A 14,141-nucleotide genomic window follows, 5' to 3' on the forward strand; every position below is an offset into this window, starting at 1 on the left:
AAAGTGTATATAGAGCGATTTACCAAGAATGCTTAACCTCATTTTATATTTTAATTAAAACTATTATTAATAACTATATTTCCTTAGAACAAACGGTTAAGTAACTCAGGAACTCCTCGATCGATTTAGATTCGACGAAATGTTTAAAATAATTATTAGATTAAGAAATTATAGTGGTAAATAGTAAAAATAATAAGTTTTTATTGCTATAAGAATACAGGATACTCCTTAAATGGTATAAAAATCTAATAATTTAAAAATAATATGGTTTTAAACTGTATACCTACTTGAATATTCTTAAAATCAGAATTTGAATAAATGAATTATTAAAGAATGAAAGGGAGATGATCAGGCTTGATAAATCACCTTGTATACTTATTAATATACAGAAATCTCTCGGTTTTTTTTATCTCGTTAATGTTATGTTTTACAAGACTCGAGGATATTACGGTTAGACCAGTTCGTTTTATTCGGGATACAGTGATACTATTTTTACACGAGCCTTACAATAATTTCCCGAAACCTACGTATAGTTACATCACACGAAGTAATAATTAAAAACATTGGGCTCAATAGATAGCGTTATGTGACAGCAGTTACACAGCGTTTATTTTTTTCAGAAAATTTCGCTGTTATGCAAATTAATAATATTAGTTTCACGTTGCAAGACGTACGTACAACAATAATACAAAATATAATACTCTACTTTGCTATAAAGTGAATTCGTAATTCGTGATTGCAAACAAAATAACAGTTATAGCTTTGATATTATATGATATACTATGATCAATAGCTAAAGGATGAAACAGAACTGACAACACAACAACACTGTATAAGAACGTTCGGTTAATAAATGATTTATATAGCATACGGACATTTTGGATTGGTCCGGTTGTATACACGTCAAATATCTTTGAAGCTCCTCTGCTAGGCAATACGAGACAAAACGCCATTGCTAATGGAAATCGACTGCACATATTACTGCGGTGTTCGTGATTAACTACGTCCCATAAATTACGAATAATCGCCCGCGTTTGACCGCAAGTACTACTACATAATATTATATCACATAACTTTGTGTGCACTCTGCACGCGCCGACTGCATTATACAAATTATGTACGCAGTACACCGCGAACTATACGGTATTATAAGCAACTAATTTATTTTCGAATTTATATGTTATACGTCATGCAAAATTTTTATTCGGCCTGTCTTGGTTATAGATACAAGTCAGCGATGCGTATAATTGTTTTTGCGAAAAATAAAAAAGATTTCATCTCATAATACTGACCAAACTTTAGTTTACTTTCGCGAACAATATTTAGAGGACTTAGACTTTTGTTTGAAACTTGTTTTTCGTTTTTACTTTGTAATTCCTTCTAATCTCTCCACATAGGCGCAGTGGTTTTGGACTAATTACCATACATATTGTATTAGGTGGCTTACAATGGTTGAGCTTAAAAATAATTTCCCTTTCATTCCTTTCACAAACAACTGTTTTTAGATGTATGAAACACTGAACGTATATAGTATGTAGTATATATCATTTGCGTAGACACATTACATAGTATGCCGCGTTTAATAATTCAATAGAGTATTTAAAAATTGACATTCTGACGGAAAAACCTTGTGTTAAATAATATGAAATGTATATTCATTATTAAACTTAAAACTGAATTATTCCCAACCAATATATATTCTATAAAACGTTTAAGAATCAAAAAAAAAAAAAAAGGAAAAAAGGCTCATCTACGTTAAACAAATTACAACAACATTTATTAATGTGTTTCTTTTAGAATAACAATGAAATATTAAACGTACAATACAATAATTTATATATATATATACATCTAATTTTTAATGGTCCTTGTGGCGTGTAATTACGATCATGTCATTAAACTAAATTAGATATTATCGAATTAATGTACCCAAAAGTCCTTGCTGGTGTTATCTGTACACGATAAAAAAACAACAACAAAAAAAAAAAAACCACGATATTTCGACAAGGACTATATTATAGAAGTTTCATAAAGCGATTAATCATGTACTGCTATCGTGAAAAAATAAAATAATATCGTTATATTATTATTATATTAGGTACCTATGTAATATTACATTAGACCCGGCCAGCCGGGCGTGGTTGCTGCAGCAGCGGGAGTACACCTACGTTTTATTTTTATTTCATCGATTTTTCGTGTACACTACGTGTGACCGTCACAGAGTATTGTCGAATCATTAGCACTAAAACACTGGTGATCAATGATCGTCATCGTGCTTATGAAATAATAATGATAATAATTGTAGGTATCTATAGGTACACACGAGGAAAATATTGTTAGCAGATTTTATTAGTCGACTCCGATGGTTATTCGAGATCATCACTACACTCGTTCGGGGTCCTCCGGGGCCGGACCTATATACGCATAATATATTATACACGGACAGTAGCATGGTTCTCCTTTAAATTGCTCCCGTCCGCCTTCTGAAATCCCTGACGTTATTACGGCATCGATGACTGGCCGATAGGATGGCCGGAAGAACGCTAATGCACGGACGATACGCGTGCGATCAAGCTGTATAAGCCGAAACACAGTTCCCATTTCCAATATACCCGTTTACAATCTCACCGGCCGAAGGTTCGGTCCAATCATAGTCTGGTCGTTCGTAACTTACATTATTTGGAATTATGACAAAACTATATTTTTGAAAAAAAAAAGTAACTATTTACTCGTATCATTGTTATGATTTTAAATTTATAATAGTTATCTATTTAAATATAGTTATACATATTCTAAGTTTAAATGGTCATCGGTATTATAGTGTATGTATTATACAATAACAATCGTCTAAACTTTAAATATCTATCTACTTACAACTAATAAGCTACTCAGTTAAAATTTGATATTTATGCAATGCATTATTACTTAGAAAAATACTTGATTTTGGATGTTATGAAATTAAAATAAAATCGATTTATTTTTTTATTTTTTTTTGGATTCATTTCTATTCATTAACAAAAATATTTCAATAAACATAAAATGTTATTTTAGAAAATAAACATTTTCATTTTATTAAAATCACCTTAGCCTTACTATTAGGCAGCTATAGGTTGGAACTAATCGAACTAAAGTAATTGCGTACTTACGAATATGTAAAAGAATAGGTGACCGCATACTGGGCTCCGATTTTATATAAACTACAAGGTAACATAATCAGCTACAACTTCTGAAACCGCTAATACGTATAAATTGTTTATCAAAAGATGTACGTTTGACAAGGAAATACCACAACGGTAGAAAGCGTTTCGAAATAATAATTAGTTATCGAATTACATACGTACAGGTGATTCATAAGCTTATTTCACCCCATTTGTTGTTTAAATAAATTAATGTGAATGGTACACAAAAATACCAAAGTCTATCTATATCCACAAATACACAGTAGTGCATTATTTATGGGTAAAATAGAAAATTTTGTTCAAACGTTCAGTTCGATACATTCAAATAAGTACATAAGTACAATACTATATAATATACAAGCTGTTCACACTCAAATGAAACTTGCCAAACATTATAGCTTTCACTTAAGTGTTAAAGTTCAGATAAACTACTTAAAAATAAAATTTGTAATTTTTGTGTTTTATATTTTAAATCCGAGTTACCTCTATCTTAATTGTGTTGAAAATATTTATGATTATATTGATTACATAGATTGAAAAAAAAATTGTTTTTAAGGAAAAAAATAAGTTTAAATAACAAATGTGGAGGATATCATTATTTGTATGGGAAAAATAAAAAATATTGTATGAATATTTATGTATTATCAACTACTCAAACAGTTGTGAAAAAAAAAAAACTATATTTAGATTTCTTGCAACCCTATAAAAAAAAACTATTCAAGTTTAATGATTGTATAAATATATTTTATATAAATAATATTCAAAACTGCATAAATCATGTTTGGTCCACTTAACTCAGTCCCAAAATTCAGTTTGTAAGGCAAATATTATTTTATAAGTAAACAAGGGAAATTATAATCGTTGGGCTCATCAAAGTTGCAATAATTATGGTATTTATAACAATAAAATTAAAATCGTGAATTATTATTTTATAGAATAACCATCCATTAAATATAATATTTTCTGTATAATGGAACTTAATAAAATATTTTAAATTATTTTAAGAATGTAATTTATTATGAATAATGTATAAATCATGTATATAAATTAAATTTTAATAATTTTAATTGTGATATGCAAATATCTGTTGTCATTATTTTTATTTTGTAAAAAAATCAGTTATTATTGAAATTTTAAATATATACATGCTTTGTATGCTATTATTATTTTTCAAATACTATATAAAAGTAATACAAATAGAAATAATAATATTAAAAGTGATTGTTGGAATTCCATTGTTTTTCTGACAGTTCATTCGATATTATTATAATATGTAAGATTTTTATTGTTTTATGTTTATTTTTTTAAAACAATCAACTGCATACCATTATTACATTGTACTATTTTCTAAGTAGATATGTAAATTCAATTATTCTGATTAACTAATAAACCTAATGAGTTATCACAATTATAGATGACAAAGTATTTTGTATAAAAGATATAAAACGTTATCTTTTGAATAATATTCAATGATAACATAAAAAATAAGATTAATATGCATATAATAATTTTTCCATCTATTGATAGCAATAACTAAGTTGAAGATGCCAAAGAAAAAAATTTCCAATTATTATTGTAACTTGTCAAGTATGTAAATTTACTTCGATGAAAATTGGATGCCTGAGACAATTGACCTCTTTGACTGCCACCTCGGGACAAAGATAACAAGTAAAAATAATAAAAAAAAAGATGTAGATACCATAAATATTTTCTTGAATCATTGTGGTATAAAATATCACAAATTTAAATTTATAAATTATTCAAATTTTAAAAATATATGAAACTGGTATATATATTTTTTTCAAACAAGTTAATATTGATTAACCGTATTTGCAACAAAATTCTATAACGATAAAAATAAAAATATGAAGCAGATAAAAACGTATTATATCGAATTGGATTAATATACTACACATTTAAAATATCGAATAATAGTCATTTTTTTTTATTTAAAACACTATTTTTTTCTTCATAAGTCACGAGGTAAATATTCAGTCAATAAAACAAAATATTCATACCCTTCGGGGTAAATATAATATTTTACAATAACTTTTTGAACAACTTTTCAATGCAAAAACTATTACTGGACATAAAACAAATATTTCGTCGATTAAAATAACGAATTAGAGTGCAATATTTAACCAACCAATAACTTCAACTTCAAAGCAATAATGAATACATCAATTCGAAAAACAACGATAGATATAATAATAATTATTTTTGGGAAAATCAAAAGTAAAATATGAATTTAATTTTGGATATTGGAGTAAACAAATAATAAAACATTTGCAATAGAGGATTCAGTTATAGTTACGCGTTCAACAGTTGTATAATTTGACTCTGGACGGAACATCAAACTTTGAGTAATTTAAAAAGTATATACAATATACTCGTATGTATTATACTTTGTTTAGTAAAATATATAGTTATGTGAAAACTGACCTGTTAACAGTATTAACACTGTAAATGGTTGATTATGTAATCAAATATTTAGTTTTGAATTTCAATACGATTTATCACCTGTTATTAATCGCGTTTAACTATAACAATATAATTTAAAGTTTTGAATACCAAGTTGTTAGCTATTTATTTCATAAGTATTTTATGTAATATAATTTATTTCACGGTACTGATTTTCCACTACAAAAATCTATTATAATTCTTGGATAAAAATCTGTGCAAAAATCACGATCCGAAACCTAACTACTACTTCACTGTATCATTACACTGGCTGTAATAAATCAAGTCTTGATTCAGTGGTATTTTCAAAAAATATTTACTACTAAAAGAATATTTTAAATCAATTTTCTATACTATATCAAACTTTCGAAATACTTTTCACTACAGTACATTCGACTAAATTTCTACGAACCAGAAAAAAGAACATATCGCAAAATCAATATAACTGTCATTGTTCAGTATCTAAAATCTATTTAATTAAAAGTTATACACTCTGTATTAATGAATGGATAAAGTAATTTATTGAAAAACGAATAATAACAACATGTAATATTATTTATATTAATAGGGAAAAACCAAACAAAGAAATTCCTCAATTACTATGGTTTATTTGCTGTAAAATTTAATTTAAGAAATGTAAAGAAAAACTATTTACCTTTTTACTAACTATAGAATTTTTGTTTTTCCTAAGGTTTTTAGTCTATGATTATAATGTATTTTATACAAATAATCATAATATCCAATCTTATAGCTACTTAATATAACTTCCATCACTAAAATTTAAACTCGAAGATTAAACTTGGATTAAAGTTCTTAGAGCCGACCATATTTGGATAGTTGTTAAGATACTCTAACAATAATCAGACAATAATTGTTATTGTTTTTAACTGAAGTTTAGTAATAAACTATCATGAATTTAATTATCTTATGATTGATAATTCAACCAAAAGAAAGACTGATTATATTAGAATTTTGTAATACAAATACTTTTAATAATTGTCTTTGCTAATTATAATTAGCTATACTTGAAATAGAGAGTTAAATGTGTTACTAAGATAAAATGTTGTATTGTATATGCTTCATAAAATTATAGGCTTGAAAACTGAATTTTATCTGGATGGCTGTTGATATTTTTAAACGATTAAATGCCTTAAACGTTATATTTATATAATTTTTTTTTAATTATTTAGTAGTATTATAGATAAAAATATAATAATATTAAAATAAGACTAATTTCTTATAATATTATTTTATGTATCATATAAAACATTTAATACAACTTTTAATTTATAAAAATTGACTTACATATTATATGCTTTACAACTTTAAAAAATACTATAAAAATGTAAAATTGTGTAAATTATTCTTCTGTTAGGTGTCAGGAAGTATATTTTAATAAAAAAAAATATAATGCTAACGCGGCATCTTGGATAGGCAAATTAGGTACAGCACGGTTATGAATACGTTTTTTCGTATCTCATGTTAGTCATAAAATTATGTTATTTTTAATAATAGATTCTTTAAATTAGTATTTCTATAATTCACAACAGTGACACGGTCTGAAATATGTTAAACTTTCCATATCAAGTGGACAATAATTATCATGATTGCAAAATAACATTTAATATTTAAAAATATATAATAATCAAATTAATGTTAACATGTTCAAAGGTGTTTATTTTAAATTTTTTGGTACTCAAATTTTATCATAGCACAGTTGTTTTATCACTGATAGGTTTTAATATTAATTTATTTGACAATGAACTGCGGAATCAAAATAAATATGAATTTAACTAAAAACAGGTATGTCGTATAAATAGTGGTACTTAGGGAAGATAATCTGTTTCCAAAAATCATAAATTCAAACAAAGTAAAGGTATACATCAGATAATGATTATATTTGAGACGATATTTCAGAAAATTAAACATTATGATTAACTTTTCACATAAATATTTTTTTTTTTTTTAGTATTTGTAATATCCTAAATATTTTGAACAATTGTAATTGTATTTCACACTCGATAGTTCATTATCTCTTTTAGTTTACAAACAGCTAAACTTATAATAAACCATTATTGGTACCTACTTTAACGTCTAATATACTTATAAGCTATAAGCTATCTAGTCTTCTACTTTTCATTGCAAAAGTTTTAGAGAAATTATTATTAAAATTAATCCTACTATCTGGAAACCCTACGAAACGTAAACTTATAACTGTAACGTGAACTTTGGCATGATTAGCTGATTTTTATGTACTGGTAAGCTCGTTTAAAAGGATATGATAGCCTCTTACCTTACGAAAGCAAAATATTTAGCTTAATGTCATATGCTTATGATGTACCTATAACATTATATACCATATTAAAGGATTCAAAATTATTAAATCATTTTTCCTAAAAAATACTTGTACATAATTATCATAATTGAAACGATATTAAAATTAATGTCAAGTCATTTTTATTGTATTTAATTTTTAATTTTTAATTTTTTTTTTTTAAATATTTATGATATGTTTAACTTATAATTTATTTATCTTAATATAAAACTTTTTTATGTAAACACCATGCATTTTTTATTATAAATTTCATATATTATTTAAATTATCTTAGAATAATGTCATAATATGAGATAATTATTTTGCCTTCTATTTCTCGTAACGTGTTTTTTTTTTTTTTAAAGTATGAATAATAATTAATATAATATAGAAATGGTTATTTAACTAACTAGATTTAGTATTCGGTTTATTATACATCATAATCTTTGATATAATTTAAAAATGATAAGTATTACCTTAACTTATCAATACAAATTTATTGTTTTTAAGTTTAACTTAAATAATGTTTACAATTAATATCAATAAAATAATTAAGTATGTGAAATTTAATAATTTATAAATAAAATTCAATTATTTTTTAATTCAGATATTAAATTTAGTTTGATGTTGTTACTATTAAAGAAGTGTTATAAAGTGTTATAAGATAATCTGAAAAAAAAAGTTTTTGTATGTTTCATAAAATTATAACTAATAAATGAGCAATAAAATACTAAACAAAAGAGTCAAGTCTCATTGTATTATAAATAATTGACAAAAGAGACAAATTAATATACATTTGAAAATATTTATTTATTTACTCTGGTATATATTATACAGATTCTTCACGTTTAAACACAAAACCAATATGCATAAAATATATAGCACTGTTTAATTAGACGAATGAGATGTACGCAATAGATGAAATTGTGTTCAATGCGGTTCTATTAATCACTAATCTAAAATGAGTTCTAAAATCTTATCAACTGTAATTTATTTAGCTAGGTATGTTGTTTTTATGTGTTTGAATTTTATTCAAATTTAACTAACATATTTTATTTGTATTATTAATTTATATTAATAAGCAATAACCCCATTAAATCAAGATTACGTAAAATTAAAATTAAATAATTTAATACGAACATAATATATAATAATATTATGTTTTAATCCACTAAAAAAAAAAAAAATAATGAATTCATGACTTTTTTATTATGATTTATTTTTACTTAATCGTTATATTAATGTTAATAATTAATGCAAAATAATATTTTAAGCATAGATTGAAAAATCCAAGGGTGAGACTACCGCTTAGCGTTGAAGATGAAGAAATAGTTTAAACAGTTTTTAATTCTTTTAACATAAGAAATTTTAAAATAATTATACATTTGATTGTCAAAGTATAATATTATATTCATACCGGAAATTTTCATCTTTATATAACCTTCGAGAAGAAAGTTCACAGTGGTCGTATATGACTTATTATTATTATTATTAACTGTAATATACTTTAATCATACCTACGTTGTAATCTTAAAAAATGGACGAATTTAATTTTGTAAAATTGATAATCTGATTTGATGGGTGATTAGTTTTCATAATAATACTTGATAAAAAATATGCACTATTAATTAATTAACATTTTTTCATTATTTAATTTATTTTATTAAAAAAAAAAAAAAAAAAAAAAAATGCTTATAGTTACTTTTAAATGCACAGGCCCGCATTTAAGTATTTGTGTGCGGCATTTATCGTTGCGTAGTAAATACCTTTTACACACATACATTATAAACCTACCGGAAGAATTAAAAGAATTAAAATAAACCGTGTTTGCACAGTTTGTTTGAATTAAATTCCCGGCATAATTTTTCCTTTGACATAATTTTCAATGTAGTAGGTATATTATTTAAGTATTTTGTGACAAAAAATAATATCTAATTTTCAAGCGCACCGTCAACTTACACCTATTGTACACAGTATACATATATATTCAGTCGGTATATCATATAATGTTCGGAGAAACCATTTCTCTTTTTTTCTCGAGTTATGACGTATCGTATACATTTATAAACGAGCAAAGCACACATTTATGCTCTACTACGAAAATGATCGTACACTTTTAAACCTTTGTCGACACAGTAGGTACTCGTTCAGTAGTGCAAATTTTGATGGCGACAACACGATAAATACACGATCGTACACCCGAGGCCGGAAAAATAAACAAAAAAAAAACGTACCAAGGAAAATGACTAATTTTCTTGACGGTACGTGACTTACAAATATTATTAGACGCATTTTATTGTACGGACTTGCTTCAATTGCAATTGCGATGCATTCTGTGAGAGGTTTTCCAGACTTAACTCGATTTCAAAGGCTACCATTAACTCTTTTGCGAGGAATCGCGCGATGTTCATTTAGTTTATGGTACAAGCGTACTTCTATACGATACAATACATATAGGTACATTATTACGTGGTGGGAACGTTTTAATTTTTTTTGTTTTGAAAATCCACTGGTCACGGTAACGGCCATTGTATAACATGAACCTATCCGCCGACAGTTAGTTCTATTGACATAGGGAACGGAGTTATTTCACTTACACAATATAATATTATGATATTATGTAGAAGTGAAAAGCTAAAAAAAAGCCGCCGGAATTTTGATCAGCCTTGGTGATAAAAAAGAAAAAAAAAAGGTGAATAAAATCGTTATTCATCGAAATCCGCTCAGTCATAACTCTAATATCTATTTTTATACAGTAATAATAATATATCATTTTCCAATAGGTCTCGCGCCGATTCGGCTTAAGGTTATCGATGAAAAGGAATGATTTTTTTCCTCTACACTGAATGTTTTTACTCTTTTTGTACACTTCATTTATACAATTTTCATTTTGATGTAGTTTTTACCACCCGCCACGTATCAACTTGGGCGAAGAGATGCAACGACAACAAAAGATTTCGACGATGGTTGGCGTGCAATAAAAGTCGTAAGAAATGACGTTCGGAAAAGAGGCGTGAAAAAAAAAGAAATTAATAATTTTTTCCGTCCACGCGTTTCCGTCTCAGCACATAATTTCAAAACATGTGAAATGTATATAAGTATATCGGTGCGAGTTGGCATAATTGGATATAATGAGATATGTACAGAATAACTTTTCGGTGTATTAGTGTATTATTATTATTATTATTGTTATTCACTCGTGATGGTGACGTTGGAGTCGGATCACTTACATTTCATTTAAAAATGCCTTAAATGTAATAAGTTCGTTTTCTATACATTATTAATTTTATAAAAAAAAAAAAAAAACTGTAAGAAATTTAAAAACGGTTAAAAATTGTACCGACAAGTGTATAAAAAACTACGGTCGGTACGAATCAAAATATGTATATTATAAATTGGCCAAGACCTCATAGTTTTTCGAACAAGTCGTATCTCAAATTATTGATCAGCGAACCGGCTATATAATTTAAAACCGCAAGAAAATACACATTGTAAGCACTTTATATCATAATATTATGTACTTACTCTTTTTTTCATCGACTACACTATGGTTGTATAACTGTGTGTGAAAAAACCGTGTTATACACAGTGTACAATCTGCCACTAATTTCAAGTAGCAGCTGATATTATTGGCATACATAAATACACGAGTTATTACCGCACTGTTGTTAGATAACAACGGTAGAACCTGTAAAGATTTTACAAGTCCACTTACTTTAAAAACATTGCACTTTTGCATTAATACCCGTCACCTGTGCGGTATTTGCGTATAGATCGTCTTCGAGTCGAAATCCACTAGAGTATATGTGTGTGTGTGTGTGTGGGGGGGGGGAGAATGCAACAAGCTCGGAGCCGTTTCCGATATTAGTTATACCGTCACGTTTTCGCGCGGCTACGTGGACGGCCTACGACATCGCGACTCGCGTTTTGTCACACGCGCGGACTCGATATACCACCCACTCCCCCGCGGAATGCAATACGCTAATGCATAATAATGTGTGCGTACCTACTTATGCGATAATATTATAATATATGAACACAGTTCTGGCGCGTCAAACGAGTTATCTGCAGTACGACGAAGTATGATTTATTATATTCGGCGCAGCGCGAGCGTAGGTATATATAATATCGTACCGGAGTCCGGAGATATCGAACTTTATAATAATATTTATGTGATATGCGCCTGACGGAGCGCAGTATATGTTATAGACTAGGTACCTCTGTTCCGCACGAAACGGTAAAACATTTTGCACGCGCGTGGCGGTATAAGCTTAAAGTATACGTCGATAATATATTAATATTGTAAAACGTGTGTGTGTGTGTGTGTGTGTGAATGAGAAACTCGATGATTTATAATATTATAATACGTGTGTAATGACCGCGCATGTTTGCACAATATAATATGTAAATGTTAAAGGTACGCGCGTTTATGAACGTGTTTTCTAGTAGTTGTTTATATGCGCACGTGGTCGGTTTTTATTTTCTTCACAACTCGTGTTTTCGGTTATATAATTTAAATATTTACGCACAGACACATACACACACGCGCGCGCACACTTAAATGATATTTATGGGAAGCGATCTGTCTCCAAACTTTCGTAGACCGACAGACAGCTTTGGGAATTATTTGAAAATACGTTAGTATAAGCATTTGGGAATTTGTGACTAAATATATCTTTTTATATAAGAGATTACGTGAAATACCACGGCCACGTCTAACACAATAAAACGTAAACGTTTATTACATATTTTAGATTTTTCGTAATGAATACCTAATTTATTGCATTTTTTTATTCGAGGAATACTTTTACGGTATTGCAACACATAAAGTCTAAGAAATAAAATAACAATACATTTTCTTTTCCACTGACAGATCCCAATTAAATTACTCGATAGTAATAATTTCAGAGACTAAACGTGAATAATGGATATTCACGACTCGTCTCAGAATCCACCAAATGTTTTAAATGTTTAACATAACTTTAATATAAGTGACCTAAACGTTTGTGTGTGTAAATATATAGGTATGCATCCTAATATATGTACAAACGAATATGCGCACATCGAGATAATATTATATAACCTTACACAAACACAATAGTCATTGGATTACAACGGTCGATCGACAACGAAAAATCTCCTTTCCTTTACGTTTTCGCTTTTATCCGACCACGGACCCGGAAAGTGAAAACCCCGAAGCGATATTCTGTACATCCGCCGTAATAGTAATAATAATTGTGTTCTGATTTTCCAGTATATATTATTTCGTACTGTTGTCTCCGGATCTCATAGAGTTCTATACATACATATATATATATTGTGTAATACCATTTCACATCGTTAAACACCGAGTAATTACATATATATATATCCTCATTATGTTATATTATTTTCTATTTCTGCGTAACAAAGACGCCAAGCAGTCTCGTCTGTGCCGCATCTATAGTTCGCACTATTTAGTCTCGTTTACTCATCTGTTTTCGTCCATCCGTCAGACAACGGACGTTAGACGGTAGGAATTACACCAATCAACGCTCGTCTCACGCAGATTACATAAAATACTGATGTAGCCTAAAGACGGATCGGTGTGAATTTGGATTCTACGCTAACTGATTGCACAATATTATTGACGACAACCATTAAAACGGCTCGTTGACATATCGCCACTGTGTGTACGGTTATATAATTTGTCTGGCGCGTTCGAGTTAAGATGTTTGGGGCAAAGGCTCGTTGGCGAGTCAGCACACACGGAAAACTTAGAAAACTTTTGTGTTTTTACGGATCACATTTTACGCGTATATCAGCTGTTATACAACTATTTTATTATATAAGTAAATATATATATTATTACACTGAAAAATTCCCCAGACGAATTTTCAATGTGTTATTCCATTATATTTTGTACATGTATGGTATCATTGTTCGATAACAGCAGACCGTTGTTAACTATTGTTGTCAAATCCACATATCGGAAATCTGGGTCCCTTTGAAAAAAAAAAAATATAAAATAAAATCCTTATGACGTTTTTAAATTCACGTCTCGGTTTATACACGCGTATATATTAAATACAAGGATAACAGCATACCGATGTTGTTCTAGAACACAGCGCGGAAGAAGAACAGGTTGTGACCACTGCTGAAATAATTGAGATAACTGAAAACTTTTGTCATAATCTTATTTATTCGTT

General features: G+C 28.1%; 1 protein-coding gene across 3 annotated transcripts in view; it reads right to left on the reverse strand.

Moving 5' to 3' along the window:
* LOC113549620 (adenylate cyclase type 5) overlaps positions 1 to 14,141 on the reverse strand; it is a 193,118-nt gene that overhangs the window by 41,186 nt on the left and 137,791 nt on the right. The window lies entirely within an intron of this gene.

Source organism: Rhopalosiphum maidis, chromosome 1, assembly GCF_003676215.2.
Source record: "Rhopalosiphum maidis isolate BTI-1 chromosome 1, ASM367621v3, whole genome shotgun sequence".
In the NCBI taxonomy this organism is placed as follows: domain Eukaryota; kingdom Metazoa; phylum Arthropoda; class Insecta; order Hemiptera; family Aphididae; genus Rhopalosiphum; species Rhopalosiphum maidis.